Source organism: Oncorhynchus gorbuscha, linkage group LG01 (genome assembly GCF_021184085.1).
Source record: "Oncorhynchus gorbuscha isolate QuinsamMale2020 ecotype Even-year linkage group LG01, OgorEven_v1.0, whole genome shotgun sequence".
NCBI lineage: Eukaryota > Metazoa > Chordata > Actinopteri > Salmoniformes > Salmonidae > Oncorhynchus > Oncorhynchus gorbuscha.
The window spans coordinates 3,185,116-3,207,255 of NC_060173.1; the positions used below are offsets into that span (position 1 = coordinate 3,185,116).

The window sequence follows — 22,140 nt, forward strand, 5'->3', positions numbered from 1 at the left end:
TAGGAACAGAGATAATTTGTTGGAGAAAGGGGGGTGATAGAACCGTAGGAACAGAGATAATCTGTTGGGGAAAGTGGGTGATAGAACCGTAGGAACAGAGATCTGTTGGGGAATAGAACCGTAGGAACAGAGATAATCTGTCGGGGAAAGGGGGTGATAGAACCGTAGGAACAGAGATAATATGTTGGGGAATGGGGTGATAGAACCATAGGAACAGAGATAATCTGTTGGAGAAAGGGGGGTGATAGAACCGTAGGAACATAGATAATCTGTTGGTGAAAGTGGGTGATAGACCCGTAGGAACAGATATAATCTGTTGGGGAATAGAACCGTATGAAAAGAGAATCTGTTGGGGAAAGAGGGTTATAGAACCGTAGGAACAGAGATAATCTGTTGGGGGAGGGGTTATAGAACCGTAGGAACAGAGAATCTGTTGGGGAAAGAGGGTGATAGAACCGTAGGAGCAGAGATAATCTGTTGGGGAATAGAACCGTAGGAACAGAGATAATCTGTTGGGGGAATAGAACCGTAGGAACAGAGATAATCTGTTGGGGAGGGGTTATAGAACCGCAGGAACAGAGATAATCTGTTGGGGAGGGGGTGATAGAACCGTAGGAACAGAGATAATCTGTCGGGGAAAGGGGGTGATAGAACCGTAGGAACAGAGATAAATTGTTGGAGAAAGGGGTGATAGAACCGTAGGAACAGAGATAATCTGTTGGGGAATAGAACCGTAGGAACAGAGATAATCTGTTGGGGAATAGAACCGTAGGGACAGAGATAATCTGTTGGGGAGGGGGTGATAGAACCGTAGGAACAGAGATAATCTGTTTGGGAATAGAACCGTAGGAACAGAGATAATCTGTTGGGGAATAGAACCGTAGGAACAGAGATAATCTGTTGGAGAATAGAACCGTAGGAACAGAGATAATCTGTTGGGGGAGGGGTTATAGAACCGTAGGAACAGAGATAATCTGTTGGGGGAGGGGTTATAGAACCGTAGGAACAGAGATAATCTGTTGGAGAAAGGGGGGTGATAGAATTTATCTGAGTAACAGTTAATTATTATTATTTTAAAACCGAAGCAGCACACAAATATTTGATAATCACTCAAAATAAACATTTAGGAGTTCTAACACACAATTTTTGCACACACAAGTGTATATACAGGTACTAGGCACATACACACCAACAATAGGCACAGAACATTACAGTACGTTACAGCACAATAACCAGTGACAGATACTGACCTACATGAGGCTTGACAACAACACTCCCTATGCTGAGTTAGGATGCATTTTAAAACCAAATGGCACCCTATTCCCTATGTAGTGCACTACTTTAGACCAGAGCCCTATGGCACCCTATTCCCTATGTAGTGCACTACTTTAGACCAGAGTCCTATAGAACCCTATTCCCTATATAGTGCACTACTTTAGACCAGAGTCCTATAGAACCCTATTCCCTATATAGTGCACTACTTTAGACCAGAGTCCTATAGAACCCTATTCCCTATATAGTGCACTACTTTAGACCAGAGCCCTATGGCACCCTATTCCCTATTTAGGTGTGCACTAATTTTGATCAGGTGTGGTTATTAAAAGGGACTAGGATGCCATTTAGTCTGTGAGGTACAGGTTGCCACTGTAACACCCAATTATTTAAAACTAATTTTACACACACAACAAACAAGGCTAATGTATTATCAGGTGGGGGGTTGGTGTTGCGGTGAGGGGGTCTTATTATGGGACAGACATATCGTGGTGGGAACACCATGGTTCATTACACAAACTGAGTCTGATGCTGCTGGTCTGCTCCGAGGCTGTCGCTGGGTGGTCTCTACAAACATATCAAAAACAAAACAACACAGACAGTTAATACAACAAATGATGTATGAGGGATAGGAGGAAATGATGCTGACGATGGATAGGTTGACTAGGATACCTCTACTATAACAGTGTAGGGGGCTAGGATACCTCTACTATAACAGTGTAGGGGGCTAGCATACCTCTACTATAACAGTGTAGGGGGCTAGGATACCTCTACTATAACAGTGTAGGGGGCTAGGATACCTCTACTATAACAGTGTAGGGGGCTAGGATACCTCTACTGTAGCAGTGTAGGGGGCTAGGATACCTCTACTGTAGCAGTGTAGGGGGCTAGGATACCTCTACTGTAGCAGTGTAGGGGGCTATGATACCTCTACTGTAGCAATGTAGGGGGCTAGGATACCTCTACTGTAGCAGTGTAGGGGGCTAGGATACCTCTACTATAACAGTGTAGGGGTCTAGAATACCTCTCTATAACAGTGTAGGAGGCTAGAATACCTCTATATAACAGTGTAGGGGGCTAGGATACCTCTACTGTAGCAGTGTAGGAGGCTAGAATACCTCTATATAACAGTGTAGGGGTCTAGAATACCTCTCTATAACAGTGTAGGAGGCTAGAATACCTCTATATAACAGTGTAGGGGGCTAGAATACCTCTACTATAACAGTGTAGGGGGCTAGAATACCTCTATACAACAGTGTAGGGGGCTAGAATACCTCTATATAACAGTGTAGGGGGCTAGAATACCTCTATATAACAGTGTAGGGGGCTAGAATACCTCTACTAGAACAGTTTTGGGGGCTAGAATACCTCTACTATAACAGTGTAGGGGGCTAGAATACCTCTACTAGAACAGTGTAGGGGGCTAGAATACCTCTATATAACAGTGTAGGGGGCTAGAATACCTCTATATAACAGTGTAGGGGGCTAGAATACCTCTACTAGAACAGTTTTGGGGGCTAGAATACCTCTACTATAACAGTGTAGGGGGCTAGAATACCTCTACTAGAACAGTTTAGGGGGCTAGAATACCTCTACTATAACAGTGTAGGGGGCTAGGATACCTCTACTAGAACAGTTTTGGGGGCTAGAATACCTCTACTATAACAGTTTAGGTGACTAGAATACCTCTACTATAAAAGTTTTGGGGGCTAGAATACTTCTACTAGAACAGTGTGGGAGGCTAAGCTAACTCTATAGAACAGTGCAGTGAGACAGGTGGCTATGCTAGGCTAGGCTAACTCTACAGAACAGTGGGGCAGGTGGCTAGGCTAGGCTAACTCTACAAAACAGTGCAGTGGGGCAGGTGGTTAGGCTAGGCTAGGCGAACTCTACAGAACAGTACAGGGAGCTTGGCTACCTCTAGGGAGCTTGGCTACCTCAGGTGGCTTGGCTACCTCTACAGAACAGTGCAGAGGGGAGGTGGCTAGGCTAGGCTACCTCTACAGAACAGTGCAGAGGGCAGGTGACTAGGCTAGGCTACCTCTACAGAACAGTGCAGAGGGGAGGTGGCTAGGCTAGGCTACCTCTACAGAACAGTGCAGAGGGGAGGTGGCTAGGCTAGGCTACCTCTACAGAACAGTGCAGAGGGGAGGTGGCTAGGCTAGGCTACCTCTACAGAACAGTGCAGAGGGCAGGTGGCTAGGCTAGGCTACCTCTACAGAACAGTGCAGAGGGCAGGTGACTAGGCTAGGCTACCTCTACAGAACAGTGCAGAGGGCAAGTGGCTAGGCTAGGCTACCTCTACAGAACAGTGCAGAGGGCAAGTGGCTAGGCTAGGCTACCTCTACACAACAGTGCAGTGAGGCAGGTGGTGGAATGATGTTAAAGAAAATGTGCTCTGTTAGTTTCTCATCATGGTAAAGGTGGCAGTTTTACCATGTATTTCCCATGCTTATAGCCAAGGCAAAGACAACATTTTGCATTCTTAAGAATGATATTATTCATGCCCAGATCATGCTTTTGTTGTACAAGTTGCATGTACAGAGGTTCAGTCAGTAGTTGTCATGGTTTATGCCATGCTCCCATCGTCCCAACTCATGGAAGCACTCATTGACCCCACAAATAAGTACTGTACAACATATTTTAAAAGCTGTTGGCTTTACAACTGGGCCAAAAGAACTACACTGTCTGCAAGAGATAACGTATAAAACATGAATGCATGTTTTACCTGTTAAATAAAAACAGAGTCTAAAATACTGTTGTATGCAACATTTATTTCATGCAAGACCTTTTTAGTTTACATCTCGTATTTGAATACTTTAATTTGTGCATAATGTAAAATACATGCATTTACTTTTCCCCAATAATCTCCCAAACCCCATACTGTTCTGTACTGAAACCTTAGAATTTTTCTTTACTGAAATCGCATTTACACACGAGCATATAGTTCACCTGTAGTTGTTTTTGACATGTAATCTTCACAAAGGGTCTAACAGTTCAAATCAAACCATCACAGCAGAGACATGATCAGACAAAAGGAAATGGAAAACTTTGCCCAAATAAAACAGGATATATTTTATTTGACTTGCTATATATATTTTACAAGGATTAATGTTACTGATAAATAAGTCAACTGAAGGCTTGTTAAAGTATCTTCTTGACTTATACGTAAGTATTATAGCTGTAAAACAACAATAACAACAACAACAACAACACATTCCCTACAGATATAAACAATATATTTTTATATTGTTACATTACACATCGGTGTGTATCCTTATGTATCGTTAAACAAAAAGAAAACAGCTCATATTATCTCAGTAGTACGGGGTTTTTTTTTCATTTAAAATGTGGTATATTAATTAAGTTAAGTTTGGTGTACTTAGTGAAGTTCATTTCAAATGTGGTATATTAATTAAGTTAAGTTTGGTGTACTTAGTGAAGTTCATTTCAAATGTGGTATATTAATTAAGTTAAGTTTGGTGTACTTAGTGAAGTTCGTTTAAAAATGTAGTATATTAATTAAGTTAAGTTTGGTGTACTTAGTGAAGTTCATTTCAAATGTGGTATATTAATTAAGTTAAGTTTGGTGTACTTAGTGAAGTTCGTTTAAAAATGTAGTATATTAATTAAGTTAAGTTTGGTGTACTTAGTGAAGTTCATTTAAAATGTGGTATATTAATTAAGTTAAGTTTGGTGTACTTAGTGAAGTTCATTTAAAATGTGGTATATTAATTAAGTTAAGTTTGGTGTACTTAGTGAAGTTCATTTAAAATGTGGTATATTAATTAAGTTAAGTTTGGTGTACTTAGTGAAGTTCATTTCAAATGTGGTATATTAATTAAGTTAAGTTTGGTGTACTTAGTGAAGTTCGTTTAAAAATGTAGTATATTAATTAAGTTAAGTTTGGTGTACTTAGTGAAGTTCATTTAAAATGTGGTATATTAATTAAGTTAAGTTTGGTGTACTTAGTGAAGTTCATTTAAAATGTGGTATATTAATTAAGTTAAGTTTGGTGTACTTAGTGAAGTTCGTTTAAAAATGTAGTATATTAATTAAGTTAAGTTTGGTGTACTTAGTGAAGTGTTATTCTTTTGAAAGGAGGTCCCTGTATAAAATTATTTCCTAAAACCAGGGGTTGGAACCGGTTCCGGAGGAACGAAAACGATCTATGCTGATCCCGAACAGAACTGCTCTTTTAAAAGCTTGGGAACTGGTTAATAACGTTTCTTTTTAACATTCCAGGCCTTTTTTTACAGTCCCGTAAAAAACGTAACAATAAAGTGCCTATGCAAAGCCCTCATTCTGTCACTTGGAAAGTTATTCCAGCATCTTCCTGCCAGTTGAAGATCTTTGTGTGTCTAGGCTACTTGCCCCTCCCCCTCCGAAGCATAGGCTACTTGCCCCTCCCCCTCCAAAGCATAGGCTACTGTAGCCCCTCCCCCTCCAAAGCAAAGGCTACTGTAGACCCTCCCCCTCCAAAGCATAGGCTACTGTAGCCCCTCCCTCTCTGAAGCATAGGCTACTGTAGCCCATCCCCCTCCGAAGAATAGGCTACTGTAGTCCCTCCCCCCGAAGCTAGGCTACAGTAGTCCCTCCCCTCCGAAGCTAGGCTACAGTAGCCCCTCCCCTCCGAAGCTAGGCTACAGTAGCCCCTCCCCCTCCGAAGCATAGGCTACTGTAGCCCTTCCCCTCCGAAGCTAGGCTACAGTATCCCCCTCCGAAGCTAGGCTACAGTAGCCCCTCCCCTCCGAAGCTAGGCTACAGTAGCCCCTCCCCCAAAGCTAGGCTACAGTAGCCCCTCCCCTCCGAAGCTAGGCTACAGTAGCCCCTCCCCTCTGAAGCTAGGCTACAGTAGCCCCTCCCCCTCCAAAGCTAGGCTACAGTAGCCCCTCCCCTCCGAAGCTAGGCTACAGTAGCCCCTCCCCTCCGAAGCTAGGCTACAGTAGCCCCTCCCCTCCGAAGCTAGGCTACAGTAGCCCCTCCCCTCCGAAGCTAGGCTACAGTAGCCCCTCCCCCTCCGAAGCTAGGCTACAGTAGTTTACTGATGATCAAGGCCTAATTCAGAAATTAGGGAGAGAGATTTTTCATTAGAGAAGAATGGATTCACTTTTCCAATGCTAGTTAAGAATAGAATAATCCAAGTTTCACATTGGATTTATTAACTACAAAAAGGTCAATCCCCCCCCCACAGACTGTACAATTTTAGCCATCTTATGCCACAAAAATGTTTAAATCTTCGACAAATTCCTAGGTCGTAAACGATTGTCGGACGTCTTGGCTCCTCGTTCAATGAGACAGGGTCTAGGTCTGCTGATTCAGTACCACTACGTCTTGGCTCCTCGTTCAGTGAGACAGGGTCTAGGTCTGCTGATTCAGTACCACTACGTCTTGGCTCCTCGTTCAATGAGACAGGGTCTAGGTCTGCTGATTCAGTACCACTACGTCTTGGCTCCTCGTTCAATGAGACAGGGTCTAGGTCTGCTGGTTCAGTGAGACAGGGTCTAGGTCTGCTGATTCAGTGTGACAGGGTCTAGGTCTGCTGGTTCAATGAGACAGGGTCTAGGTCTGCTGATTCAGTACCACTACGTCTTGGCTGGTTCAGTGTGACAGGGTCTAGGTCTGCTGATTCAGTGTGACAGGGTCTAGGTCTGCTGGTTCAGTGAGACAGGGTCTAGGTCTGCTGATTCAGTACCACTACGTCTTGGCTCCTCGTTCAATGAGACAGGGTCTAGGTCTGCTGATTCAGTGAGACAGGGTCTAGGTCTGCTGGTTCAGTGAGACAGGGTCTAGGTCTGCTGATTCAGTACTACTACTTGCGGTCGTAGGCTCAGACAAAGTTATGGCAGTGTCAGATTGGTTTTAGCCGTTATCATGTATTTTGGCTGGTGTTTGCGAGCCGATCCCGGTGACTGACAAATAGGAACACGGCCGGCACTGAGTACGCACAGAATTAAAGCGCTTACATCCTTTGCCAGAACGATTTCCAGAACGATTTCACTAATAATCTTGTTTACATGACATCTGAAATCAGGTTACTTGATAGGATTTTGATAAATGTACAAAATCACCAATCCCCCCCCCCCCCCCCAAACAAAATCTATCACATCGACCATGTTACTTCAGGGAAGCCTATTTGATTCTGAGTTTTGACATATAAAGTTTGTATGTGAAAACTATTTTCAGTTTTTCCAAACTCAATTAACCCTCTCATAAGGATAGAGATGGGCTTGCATTGCTGGTGCTGTCATAAGGGCAGATCAAACACAACGCTGCAGTTGACGTAGACTATGTCGGTCGACGTAGCCTCTCAAGTCGATCGCAGAATGTGACGACAAAACTGAAGCAAATCTTGCCATCTGGCCAGGTTGATGTCAAGATTTTAATTTGGTAACATCGCACAATGTGACGTTGATGATCTCACAATGTGACGTGATGATCTCACAATGTGACGTTGATGATCTCACAATGTGACGTGATGATCTCACAATGTGACGTTGATGATCTCACAATGTGACGTGATGATCTCACAATGTGACGTGATGATCTCACAATGTGACGTTGATGATCTCACAATGTGACGTGATGATCTCACAATGTGACGTGATGATCTCACAATGTGACGTTGATGATCTCACAATGTGACGTGATGATCTCACAATGTGACGTGATGATCTCACAATGTGACGTTGATGATCTCACAATGTGACGTGATGATCTCACAATGTGACGTGATGATCTCACAATGTGACGTGATGATCTCACAATGTGACGTGATGATCTCACAATGTGACGTTGATGATCTCACAATGTGACGTGATGATCGCACAATGTGACGTTGATGATCGCAAAAGACTGAATCCGACATACAGTCAGCAAAGGCCTTAAGACTTTTAATTTATTTATTTATATTTGAATTATGGTGCCGCTGTTAACACACAAGCTTGTTAGCTAGTTTAGAACGAAACAACTGGACAATAATTTTGGTTCCAACCCCTGCCTAAAACCATACAGTAAGTTAACAATACCTGAATTTGGGAAAGGGAAAATGTGTCAGCTACATAAAATCTTTCTACTAAGAGTCTCTTGCTATAGAGACTATAGAGTGTGCATAATAAAAAAAGAAGCTTTTGAAAGAAAACAATGTTTTTCTTACATGTGATAGTTAGCTTCTCGTGTATCTCATGCAACACATGCAAATGAAACCACAGTTTAGTTTCTGTTGACAACAAAATATCATCGCTAGTATCAAAAAAGAATCGTGACCATTTCCTCGTTCTAGAATCTTCAGCATTCTAGATCTCTATTCATTCCATATTTTTTGGGGGATCTGAACTGCCACTCTCAGAGTTTATAAAGTCTCTGTCAAGTCTCATATTTTAGAACTGATCAACTTTGCAACAAATAAATACTTCACGGGAAATACTCAACAACGGGACTGTGGGACTCCCAAAATGGCACCCTATTACCTATAAAGTGCACGACATTGGACCAGGGTCTTTAGAGCTCTGATCAAAAGTGATGCACTATGTAGGGAATATGGTGCCATTGAGCCACAGCCAACAGCTGGGAGCTGAACACTCCCAATAAGTCAAACCATAGCTTCAGCATCATAAACATTGTAAAGCAGGGGTTAAATACATCTTATGAAATTGTCTTTCTTTCACAAGTTTTTTGTTTTAAAAAAGCAGAGGGAAAGTTATTAATATAGAACGAAAAATCAAAAGTATGAGAAATCAAAAGCAACAGGCAATTATAGAAAGGGAGAACGTATAGACAATAGGGGATAATATCCTGTATCAGACTAGTATATATCATCAATGCTTTACTGGAGTTATCTCTGCAGCTGAACTGGGTAATCAATGCAAAGAGGCCCATATGGCAGTACTGAATATGAACTGGAGCTGATGACAGGCCCAAGACAAGAAGAAAGGACAGCAGGAAGAAAGGACAGCAGGAAGAAAGGACAGCAGGAAGGAATGGAAAACAGGATGAAAGGACAGCAGGAAGAATGGACAGCAGGAAGAATGGACAGCAGGGAGGAATGGAAAACAGGAAGAAAGGACAGCAGGAAGAAAGGACAGCAGGAAGAATGGACAGCAGGAAGAATGGACAGCAGGAAGAATGGACAGCAGGAAGAAAGGACGGCAGGAAGAAAGGACAGCTGGAAGAAAGGACAGCAGGAAGAAAGGACAGCAGGAAGGAATGGAAAACACGAAGAAAGGACAGCAGGAAGAAAGGATAGCAGGACGAAATGACAGCAGGAGGTTAGGACAGCAGGAAGAATGGATAACAGGAAGAAAGGACAGCAGGAAGAAAGGGCAGCAGGAAGGAATGGAAAACAGGAGGAAAGGACAGCAGGAGGAAAGGACAGCAGGAAGAAAGGACAGCAGGAGGAAAGGACAGCAGGAAGGAATGAAAAACAGGAAGAAAGGACAGCAGGAAGAAAGGACGGCAGGAAGAAAGGACAGCAGGAAGGAATGGAAAACAGGAAGAAAGGATAACAGGAAGGAATGGGAAACAAGAAGAAAGGACAGCAGGAAGGAATGGAAAACAGGAAGAAAGGACAGCAGGAAGGAATGGAAAACAGGAAGAAATGACAGCAGGAGGAAAGGACAGCAGGAAGAAAGGACAGCAGGAAGGAATGGAAAACAGGAAGGAATGGATAACAGGAAGAAATGACAGCAGGACGAAAGGACAGCAGGAAGGAATGGAAAACAGGAAGAAAAGACAGCAGGAAGAAAGGACAGCAGGAAGAAAGGACAGCAGGAAGGAATGGAAAACAGGAAGAAAGGACAGCAGGAAGGAATGGATAACAGGAAAAAGGACAGCAGGAGGAAAGTATAGCAGGAAGAAATTACAGCAGGAGGAAAGGACAGCAGGAAGAAAGGACAGCAGGAGGAAAGGACAGCAGGAAGGAATGGAAAACAGGAAGAAAGGACAGCAGGAAGAAAGGACAGCAGGAAGGAATGGAAAACAGGAAGAAAGGATAACAGGAAGGAATGGGAAATAAGAAGAAAGGACAGCAGGAAGGAATGGAAAAAACAGGAAGAAAGGATAACAGGAAGGAATGGAAAACAAGAAGAAAGGACAGCAGGAAGGAATGGAAAACAGGAAGAAAGGACAGCAGGAAGAAAGGACAGCAGGAAGAATGGATAACAGGAAGAAAGGACAGCAGGAAGAAAGGGCAGCAGGAAGGAATGGAAAACAGGAGGAAAGGACAGCAGGAGGAAAGGACAGCAGGAAGAAAGGACAGCAGGAGGAAAGGACAGCAGGAAGGAATGAAAAACAGGAAGAAAGGACAGCAGGAAGAAAGGACGGCAGGAAGAAAGGACAGCAGGAAGGAATGGAAAACAGGAAGAAAGGATAACAGGAAGGAATGGGAAACAAGAAGAAAGGACAGCAGGAAGGAATGGAAAACAGGAAGAAAGGACAGCAGGAAGGAATGGAAAACAGGAAGAAAGGACAGCAGGAAGAAAGGACAGCAGGAAGAATGGATAACAGGAAGAAAGGACAGCAGGAAGGAATGGAAAACAGGAAGAAAGGACAGCAGGATGAGAGGACAGCAGGAAGAAAGGACAGCAGGAAGGAATGGAAAACAGGAAGAAAGGACAGCAGGAAGGAATGGATAACAGGAAGAATGGACAGCAGGAGGAAAGGATAGCAGGAAGAAATGACAGCAGGAGGAAAGGACAGCAGGAAGAAAGGACAGCAGGAAGGAATGGAAAACAGGAAGGAATGGATAACAGGAAGAAATGACAGCAGGACGAAAGGACAGCAGGAAGGAATGGAAAACAGGAAGAAAAGACAGCAGGAAGAAAGGACAGCAGGAAGAAAGGACAGCAGGAAGGAATGGAAAACAGGAAGAAAGGACAGCAGGAAGGAATGGATAACAGGAAAAAGGACAGCAGGAGGAAAGTATAGCAGGAAGAAATTACAGCAGGAGGAAAGGACAGCAGGAAGAAAGGACAGCAGGAGGAAAGGACAGCAGGAAGGAATGGAAAACAGGAAGAAAGGACAGCAGGAAGAAAGGACAGCAGGAAGGAATGGAAAACAGGAAGAAAGGATAACAGGAAGGAATGGGAAATAAGAAGAAAGGACAGCAGGAAGGAATGGAAAAAACAGGAAGAAAGGATAACAGGAAGGAATGGAAAACAAGAAGAAAGGACAGCAGGAAGGAATGGAAAACAGGAAGAAAGGACAGCAGGAAGAAAGGACAGCAGGAAGAATGGATAACAGGAAGAAAGGACAGCAGGAAGAAAGGGCAGCAGGAAGGAATGGAAAACAGGAGGAAAGGACAGCAGGAGGAAAGGACAGCAGGAAGAAAGGACAGCAGGAGGAAAGGACAGCAGGAAGGAATGAAAAACAGGAAGAAAGGACAGCAGGAAGAAAGGACGGCAGGAAGAAAGGACAGCAGGAAGGAATGGAAAACAGGAAGAAAGGATAACAGGAAGGAATGGGAAACAAGAAGAAAGGACAGCAGGAAGGAATGGAAAACAGGAAGAAAGGACAGCAGGAAGGAATGGAAAACAGGAAGAAAGGACAGCAGGAAGAAAGGACAGCAGGAAGAATGGATAACAGGAAGAAAGGACAGCAGGAAGGAATGGAAAACAGGAAGAAAGGACAGCAGGATGAAAGGACAGCAGGAAGAAAGGACAGCAGGAAGGAATGGAAAACAGGAAGAAAGGACAGCAGGAAGGAATGGATAACAGGAAGAATGGACAGCAGGAGGAAAGGATAGCAGGAAGAAATGACAGCAGGAGGAAAGGACAGCAGGAAGAAAGGACAGCAGGAAGGAATGGAAAACAGGAAGGAATGGATAACAGGAAGAAATGACAGCAGGACGAAAGGACAGCAGGAAGGAATGGAAAACAGGAAGAAAAGACAGCAGGAAGAAAGGACAGCAGGAAGAAAGGACAGCAGGAAGGAATGGAAAACAGGAAGAAAGGACAGCAGGAAGGAATGGATAACAGGAAAAAGGACAGCAGGAGGAAAGTATAGCAGGAAGAAATTACAGCAGGAGGAAAGGACAGCAGGAAGAAAGGACAGCAGGAGGAAAGGACAGCAGGAAGGAATGGAAAACAGGAAGAAAGGACAGCAGGAAGAAAGGACAGCAGGAAGGAATGGAAAACAGGAAGAAAGGATAACAGGAAGGAATGGGAAATAAGAAGAAAGGACAGCAGGAAGGAATGGAAAAAACAGGAAGAAAGGATAACAGGAAGGAATGGAAAACAAGAAGAAAGGACAGCAGGAAGGAATGGAAAACAGGAAGAAAGGACAGCAGGAAGAAAGGACAGCAGGAAGAATGGATAACAGGAAGAAAGGACAGCAGGAAGAAAGGACAGCAGGAAGGAATGGAAAACAGGAAGAAAGGACAGCAGGATGAAAGGACAGCAGGAAAAAAGGACAGCAGGAAGAAAGGACAGCAGGAAGAATGGATAACAGGAAGAAAGGACAGCAGGAAGGAATGGAAAACAGGAAGAAAGGACAGCAGGATGAGAGGACAGCAGGAAGAAAGGACAGCAGGAAGGAATGGAAAACAGGAAGAAAGGACAGCAGGAAGGAATGGATAACAGGAAGAATGGACAGCAGGAGGAAAGGATAGCAGGAAGAAATGACAGCAGGAGGAGAGGACAGCAGGAAGAAAGGACAGCAGGAAGGAATGGAAAACAGGAAGGAATGGATAACAGGAAGAAATGACAGCAGGACGAAAGGACAGCAGGAAGGAATGGAAAACAGGAAGAAAAGACAGCAGGAAGAAAGGACAGCAGGAAGAAAGGACAGCAGGAAGGAATGGAAAACAGGAAGAAATGACAGCAGGAAGGAATGGATAACAGGAAAAAGGACAGCAGGAGGAAAGTATAGCAGGAAGAAATTACAGCAGGAGGAAAGGACAGCAGGAAGAAAGGACAGCAGGAGGAAAGGACAGCAGGAAGGAATGGAAAACAGGAAGAAAGGACAGCAGGAAGAAAGGACAGCAGGAAGGAATGGAAAACAGGAAGAAAGGATAACAGGAAGGAATGGGAAATAAGAAGAAAGGACAGCAGGAAGGAATGGAAAAAACAGGAAGAAAGGATAACAGGAAGGAATGGAAAACAAGAAGAAAGGACAGCAGGAAGGAATGGAAAACAGGAAGAAAGGACAGCAGGAAGAAAGGACAGCAGGAAGAATGGATAACAGGAAGAAAGGACAGCAGGAAGAAAGGGCAGCAGGAAGGAATGGAAAACAGGAGGAAAGGACAGCAGGAGGAAAGGACAGCAGGAAGAAAGGACAGCAGGAGGAAAGGACAGCAGGAAGGAATGAAAAACAGGAAGAAAGGACAGCAGGAAGAAAGGACGGCAGGAAGAAAGGACAGCAGGAAGGAATGGAAAACAGGAAGAAAGGATAACAGGAAGGAATGGGAAACAAGAAGAAAGGACAGCAGGAAGGAATGGAAAACAGGAAGAAAGGACAGCAGGAAGGAATGGAAAACAGGAAGAAAGGACAGCAGGAAGAAAGGACAGCAGGAAGAATGGATAACAGGAAGAAAGGACAGCAGGAAGGAATGGAAAACAGGAAGAAAGGACAGCAGGATGAAAGGACAGCAGGAAGAAAGGACAGCAGGAAGGAATGGAAAACAGGAAGAAAGGACAGCAGGAAGGAATGGATAGCAGGAAGAAATGACAGCAGGAGGAAAGGACAGCAGGAAGAAAGGACAGCAGGAAGGAATGGAAAACAGGAAGGAATGGATAACAGGAAGAAATGACAGCAGGACGAAAGGACAGCAGGAAGGAATGGAAAACAGGAAAAGACAGCAGGAAGAAAGGACAGCAGGAAGAAAAAACAGGACAGCAGGAAGGAATGGATAACAGGAAGAAAGGACAGCAGGAAGGAATGGATAACAGGAAAAAGGACAGCAGGAGGAAAGTATAGCAGGAAGAAATTACAGCAGGAGGAAAGGACAGCAGGAAGAAAGGACAGCAGGAAGAAAGGACAGCAGGAAGAAAGGACAGCAGGAAGGAATGGAAAACAGGAAGAAAGGATAACAGGAAGGAATGGGAAATAAGAAGAAAGGACAGCAGGAAGGAATGGAAAAAACAGGAAGAAAGGATAACAGGAAGGAATGGAAAACAAGAAGAAAGGACAGCAGGAAGGAATGGAAAACAGGAAGAAAGGACAGCAGGAAGAAAGGACAGCAGGAAGAATGGATAACAGGAAGAAAGGACAGCAGGAAGAAAGGACAGCAGGAAGGAATGGAAAACAGGAAGAAAGGACAGCAGGATGAAAGGACAGCAGGAAAAAAGGACAGCAGGAAGAAAGGACAGCAGGAAGGAATGGAAAACAGGAAGAAAGGACAGCAGGAAGGAATGGATAACAGGAAGAAAGGACAGCAGGAGGAAAGGATAGCAGGACGAAATGACAGCAGGAGGAAAGAACAGCAGGAAGAATGGATAACAGGAAGAAAGGACAGCAGGAAGAAAGGACAGCAGTAAGGAATGGAAAACAGGAAGAAAGGACAGCAGGATGAAAGGACAGCAGGAAGAAAGGGCAGCAGGAAGAAAGGACAGCAGGAAGAAAGGACAGCAGGAAGGAATGGAAAACAGGAAGAAAAGACAGCAGGAAGAAAGGACAGCAGGAAGGAATGGAAAACAGGAAGAAAGGACAGCAGGAAGGAATGGATAACAGGAAGAAAGGACAGCAGGAGGAAAGTATAGCAGGAAGAAATTACAGCAGGAGGAAAGGACAGCAGGAAGAAAGGACAGCAGGAGGAAAGGACAGCAGGAAGGAATGGAAAACAGGAAGAAAGGACAGCAGGAAGAAAGGACAGCAGGAAGGAATGGAAAACAGGAAGAAAGGATAACAGGAAGGAATGGGAAATAAGAAGAAAGGACAGCAGGAAGGAATGGAAAAAACAGGAAGAAAGGATAACAGGAAGGAATGGAAAACAAGAAGAAAGGACAGCAGGAAGGAATGGAAAACAGGAAGAAAGGACAGCAGGAAGAAAGGACAGCAGGAAGAATGGATAACAGGAAGAAAGGACAGCAGGAAGAAAGGACAGCAGGAAGGAATGGAAAACAGGAAGAAAGGACAGCAGGATGAAAGGACAGCAGGAAGAAAGGACAGCAGGAAGAAAGGGCAGCAGGAAGGAATGGAAAACAGGAAGAAAGGACAGCAGGAAGGAATGGATAACAGGAAGAAAGGACAGCAGGAGGAAAGGATAGCAGGAAGAAATGACAGCAGGAGGAAAGAACAGCAGGAAGAATGGATAACAGGAAGAAAGGACAGCAGGAAGAAAGGACAGCAGTAAGGAATGGAAAACAGGAAGAAAGGACAGCAGGATGAAAGGACAGCAGGAAGAAAGGGCAGCAGGAAGAAAGGACAGCAGGAAGGAATGGAAAACAGGAAGAAAGGACAGCAGGAAGGAATGGATAACAGGAAGAAAGGACAGCAGGAGGAAAGGATAGCAGGAAGAAATGACAGCAGGAGGAAAGAACAGCAGGAAGAATGGATAACAGGAAGAAAGGACAGCAGGAAGAAAGGACAGCAGGAAGGAATGGAAAACAGGAAGAAAGGACAGCAGGAGGAAAGGCCAGCAGGAAGAAAGGACAGCAGGAAGGAATGGAAAACAGGAAGAAAGGACAGCAGGAAGGAATGGATAACAGGAAGAAAGGACAGCAGGAGGAAAGGATAGCAGGAAGAAATGACAGCAGGAGGAAAGGACAGCAGGAGGAAAGGACAACAGGAAGGAATGGAAAACAGGAAGAATTGATAACAGGAAGGAATGGAAAACAGGAAGAAAGGACAGCAGGAAGGAATGGAAAACAGGAAGAAAGGACAGCAGGAAGGAATGGAAAACAGGAAGAAAAGACAGCAGGAAGAAAGGACAGCAGGAAGAATGGATAACAGGAAGAAAGGACAGCAGGAAGAAAGGACAGCAGGAAGGAATGGAAAACAGGAAGAAAGGACAGCAGGATGAAAGGACAGCAGGAAGAAAGGACAGCAGGACGGAATGGATAACAGGAAGAAAGGACAGCAGGAGGAAAGGATAGCAGGAAGAACTGACAGCAGGAGGAAAGGATAGCAGGAAGAAATGACAGCAGGAGGAAAGGACAGCAGGAAGGAATGGAAAACAGGAAGAAAGGACAGCAGGAAGAAAGGACAGCAGGAAGTAATGGAAAACAGGAAGAAAGCGAAACAGGAAGAAAGGACAGCAGGAAGGAATGGAAAACAGGAAGAAAGCGAAACAGGAAGAAAGGACAGCAGGAAGGAATGGAAAACAGGAAGAAAAGAAAACAGGAAGAAAGGACAGCAGGAAGAAAGGACAACAGGAAGGACAGCAGGAAGAAAGGACAGCGGGAAGAAAGGACAACAGGAAGGACAGCAGGAAGAAAGGACAGCAGGAAGAAATGGAAAACAGGAAGAAAGGACAGCAGGAAGAAAGGACAGCAGGAAGAATGGACAGCAGGAAGAATGGACAGCAGGAAGAATGGACAGCAGGAAGAAAGGACGGCAGGAAGAAAGGACAGCAGGAAGAAAGGACAGCAGGAAGGAATGGATAACAGGAAGAAAGGACAGCAGGAAGGAATGGATAACAGGAAGAAAGGACAGCAGGAGGTTAGGACAGCAGGAAGAATGGATAACAGGAAGAAAGGACAGCAGGAAGAAAGGGCAGCAGGAAGGAATGGAAAACAGGAAGAAAGGACAGCAGGAGGAAAGGACAGCAGGAAGAAAGGACAGCAGGAAGGAATGGAAAACAGGAAGAAAGGACAGCAGGAAGGAATGGAAAACAGGAAGAAAGGACAGCAGGAAGAATGGATAACAGGAAGAAAGGACAGCAGGAAGAAAGGACAGCAGGAAGGAATGGAAAACAGGAAGAAAGGACAGCAGGAGGAAAGGCCAGCAGGAAGAAAGGACAGCAGGAAGGAATGGAAAACAGGAAGAAAGGACAGCAGGAAGGAATGGATAACAGGAAGAAAGGACAGCAGGAGGAAAGGATAGCAGGAAGAAATGACAGCAGGAGGAAAGGACAGCAGGAGGAAAGGACAACAGGAAGGAATGGAAAACAGGAAGAATGGATAACAGGAAGGAATGGAAAACAGGAAGAAAGGACAGCAGGAAGGAATGGAAAACAGGAAGAAAGGACAGCAGGAAGGAATGGAAAACAGGAAGAAAGGACAGCAGGAAGAAAGGACAGCAGGAAGAATGGATAACAGGAAGAAAGGACAGCAGGAAGAAAGGACAGCAGGAAGGAATGGAAAACAGGAAGAAAAGACAGCAGGATGAAAGGACAGCAGGAAGAAAGGACAGCAGGACGGAATGGATAACAGGAAGAAAGGACAGCAGGAGGAAAGGATAGCAGGAAGAACTGACAGCAGGAGGAAAGGATAGCAGGAAGAAATGACAGCAGGAGGAAAGGACAGCAGGAAGGAATGGAAAACAGGAAGAAAGGACAGCAGGAAGAAAGGACAGCAGGAAGGAATGGAAAACAGGAAGAAAGGACAGCAGGAGGAAAGGCCAGCAGGAAGAAAGGACAGCAGGAAGGAATGGAAAACAGGAAGAAAGGACAGCAGGAAGGAATGGATAACAGGAAGAAAGGACAGCAGGAGGAAAGGATAGCAGGAAGAAATGACAGCAGGAGGAAAGGACAGCAGGAGGAAAGGACAACAGGAAGGAATGGAAAACAGGAAGAATGGATAACAGGAAGGAATGGAAAACAGGAAGAAAGGACAGCAGGAAGGAATGGAAAACAGGAAGAAAGGACAGCAGGAAGGAATGGAAAACAGGAAGAAAGGACAGCAGGAAGAAAGGACAGCAGGAAGAATGGATAACAGGAAGAAAGGACAGCAGGAAGAAAGGACAGCAGGAAGGAATGGAAAACAGGAAGAAAGGACAGCAGGATGAAAGGACAGCAGGAAGAAAGGACAGCAGGACGGAATGGATAACAGGAAGAAAGGACAGCAGGAGGAAAGGATAGCAGGAAGAACTGACAGCAGGAGGAAAGGATAGCAGGAAGAAATGACAGCAGGAGGAAAGGACAGCAGGAAGGAATGGAAAACAGGAAGAAAGGACAGCAGGAAGAAAGGACAGCAGGAAGTAATGGAAAACAGGAAGAAAGCGAAACAGGAAGAAAGGACAGCAGGAAGGAATGGAAAACAGGAAGAAAGCGAAACAGGAAGAAAGGACAGCAGGAAGGAATGGAAAACAGGAAGAAAAGAAAACAGGAAGAAAGGACAGCAGGAAGAAAGGACAACAGGAAGGACAGCAGGAAGAAAGGACAGCAGGAAGAAAGGACAGCAGGGAGGAATGGAAAACAGGAAGAAAGGACAGCAGGAAGAAAGGACAGCAGGAAGAATGGACAGCAGGAAGAATGGACAGCAGGAAGAAAGGACGGCAGGAAGAAAGGACAGCAGGAAGAAAGGACAGCAGGAAGAAAGGACAGCAGGAAGGAATGGAAAACAGGAAGAAAGGACAGCAGGAAGAAAGGACAGCAGGAGGAAAGGACAACAGGAAGGAATGGAAAACAGGAAGAATGGATAACAGGAAGGAATGGAAAACAGGAAGAAAGGACAGCAGGAAGGAATGGAAAACAGGAAGAAAGGACAGCAGGAAGGAATGGAAAACAGGAAGAAAGGACAGCAGGAAGAAAGGACAGCAGGAAGAATGGATAACAGGAAGAAAGGACAGCAGGAAGAAAGGACAGCAGGAAGGAATGGAAAACAGGAAGAAAAGACAGCAGGATGAAAGGACAGCAGGAAGAAAGGACAGCAGGACGGAATGGATAACAGGAAGAAAGGACAGCAGGAGGAAAGGATAGCAGGAAGAACTGACAGCAGGAGGAAAGGATAGCAGGAAGAAATGACAGCAGGAGGAAAGGACAGCAGGAAGGAATGGAAAACAGGAAGAAAGGACAGCAGGAAGAAAGGACAGCAGGAAGGAATGGAAAACAGGAAGAAAGGACAGCAGGAGGAAAGGCCAGCAGGAAGAAAGGACAGCAGGAAGGAATGGAAAACAGGAAGAAAGGACAGCAGGAAGGAATGGATAACAGGAAGAAAGGACAGCAGGAGGAAAGGATAGCAGGAAGAAATGACAGCAGGAGGAAAGGACAGCAGGAGGAAAGGACAACAGGAAGGAATGGAAAACAGGAAGAATGGATAACAGGAAGGAATGGAAAACAGGAAGAAAGGACAGCAGGAAGGAATGGAAAACAGGAAGAAAGGACAGCAGGAAGGAATGGAAAACAGGAAGAAAGGACAGCAGGAAGAAAGGACAGCAGGAAGAAGGGATAACAGGAAGAAAGGACAGCAGGAAGAAAGGACAGCAGGAAGGAATGGAAAACAGGAAGAAAGGACAGCAGGATGAAAGGACAGCAGGAAGAAAGGACAGCAGGATGGAATGGATAACAGGAAGAAAGGACAGCAGGAGGAAAGGATAGCAGGAAGAACTGACAGCAGGAGGAAAGGATAGCAGGAAGAAATGACAGCAGGAGGAAAGGACAGCAGGAAGGAATGGAAAACAGGAAGAAAGGACAGCAGGAAGAAAGGACAGCAGGAAGTAATGGAAAACAGGAAGAAAGGAAACAGGAAGAAAGGACAGCAGGAAGGAATGGAAAACAGGAAGAAAGGAAACAGGAAGAAAGGACAGCAGGAAGGAATGGAAAACAGGAAGAAAAGAAAACAGGAAGAAAGGACAGCGGGAAGAAAGGACAACAGGAAGGACAGCAGGAAGAAAGGACAGCAGGAAGAAAGGACAGCAGGGAGGAATGGAAAACAGGAAGAAAGGACAGCAGGAAGAAAGGACAGCAGGAAGAATGGACAGCAGGAAGAATGGACAGCAGGAAGAATGGACAGCAGGAAGAAAGGACAGCAGGAAGAAAGGACAGCAGGAAGAAAGGAAGCAGGAAGAAAGGACAGCAGGAAGGAATGGAAAACAGGAAGAAAGGACAGCAGGAAGAAAGGATAGCAGGAAGAAATGACAGCAGGAGGTTAGGACAGCAGGAAGAATGGATAACAGGAAGAAAGGACAGCAGGAAGAAAGGGCAGCAGGAAGGAATGGAAAACAGGAAGAAAGGACAGCAGGAGGAAAGGACAGCAGGAAGAAAGGACAGCAGGAAGAAAGGACAGCAGGAAGAAGGGATAACAGGAAGAAAGGACAGCAGGAAGAAAGGACAGCAGGAAGGAATGGAAAACAGGAAGAAAGGACAGCAGGATGAAAGGACAGCAGGAAGAAAGGACAGCAGGATGGAATGGATAACAGGAAGAAAGGACAGCAGGAGGAAAGGAAGCAGGAAGAACTGACAGAGGAAAAGGATAGCAGGAAGAAATGAAGAAATGACAGGAGGAAAGGACAGCAGGAAGGAATGGAAAACAGGAAGAAAGGACAGCAGGAAGAAAGGACAGCAGGAAGAATGGAAAACAGGAAGAAAGGAAACAGGAAGAAAGGACAGCAGGAAGGAATGGAAAACAGGAAGAAAGGAAACAGGAAGAAAGGACAGAAAGGACAGCAGGAAGAAAGGACAGCAGGAAGAAAGGACAGCAGGAAGGAATGGAAAACAGGAAGAAAGGACAGCAGGAAGAAAGGACAGCAGGAAGAATGGACAGCAGGAAGAATGGACAGCAGGAAGAATGGACAGCAGGAAGAAAGGACAGCAGGAAGAAAGGACAGCAGGAAGAAAGGAAGCAGGAAGAAAGGACAGCAGGAAGGAATGGAAAACAGGAAGAAAGGACAGCAGGAAGAAAGGATAGCAGGAAGAAATGACAGCAGCAGGAAGAATGGATAACAGGAAGAAAGGACAGCAGGAAGAAAGGGCAAAGGAATGGAAAACAGGAAGAAAGGACAGCAGGAGGAAAGGACAGCAGGAAGAAAGGACAGCAGGAAGAAAGGACAGCAGGAAGGAATGGAAAACAGGAAGAAAGGACAGCAGGAAGGAATGGATAACAGGAAGAAAGGACAGCAGGAGGAAAGGATAGCAGGAAGAAATGACAGCAGGAGGGAAAGGACAGCAGGAAGAAAGGACAGCAGGAGGAAAGGACAACAGGAAGGAATGGAAAACAGGAAGAAAGGATAGCAGGAAGAAAGGAAAACAGGAAGAAAGGACAGCAGGAAGGAATGGAAAACAGGAAGAAAGGACAGCAGGAAGGAATGGAAAACAGGAAGAAAGGACAGCAGGAGGAAAGGACAGCAGGAAGGAATGGATAACAGGAAGAAAGGACAGCAGGAAGAAAGGACAGCAGGAAGAAGGGATAACAGGAAGAAAGGACAGCAGGAAGAAAGGACAGCAGGAAGGAATGGAAAACAGGAAGAAAGGACAGCAGGATGAAAGGACAGCAGGAAGAAAGGACAGCAGGATGGAATGGATAACAGGAAGAAAGGACAGCAGGAGGAAAGGATAGCAGGAAGAACTGACAGCAGGAGGAAAGGATAGCAGGAAGAAATGACAGCAGGAGGAAAGGACAGCAGGAAGGAATGGAAAACAGGAAGAAAGGACAGCAGGAAGAAAGGACAGCAGGAAGTAATGGAAAACAGGAAGAAAGCGAAACAGGAAGAAAGGACAGCAGGAAGGAATGGAAAACAGGAAGAAAGCGAAACAGGAAGAAAGGACAGCGGGAAGAAAGGACAACAGGAAGGACAGCAGGAAGAAAGGACAGCAGGAAGAAAGGACAGCAGGGAGGAATGGAAAACAGGAAGAAAGGACAGCAGGAAGAAAGGACAGCAGGAAGAATGGACAGCAGGAAGAATGGACAGCAGGAAGAATGGACAGCAGGAAGAAAGGACAACAGGAAGAAAGGACAGCAGGAAGAAAGGACAGCAGGAAGAAAGGACAGCAGGAAGGAATGGAAAACAGGAAGAAAGGACAGCAGGAAGAAAGGATAGGGAAGAAATGACAGCAGG

At 45.0% G+C, this 22,140-nt stretch overlaps 1 pseudogene; it reads right to left on the reverse strand.

The window, feature by feature from the left end:
• Window positions 1-1,461: 1,461 nt before the first annotated feature.
• Window positions 1,462-22,140, reverse strand: part of LOC124031728 — an 83,582-nt pseudogene continuing 62,903 nt past the window's right edge.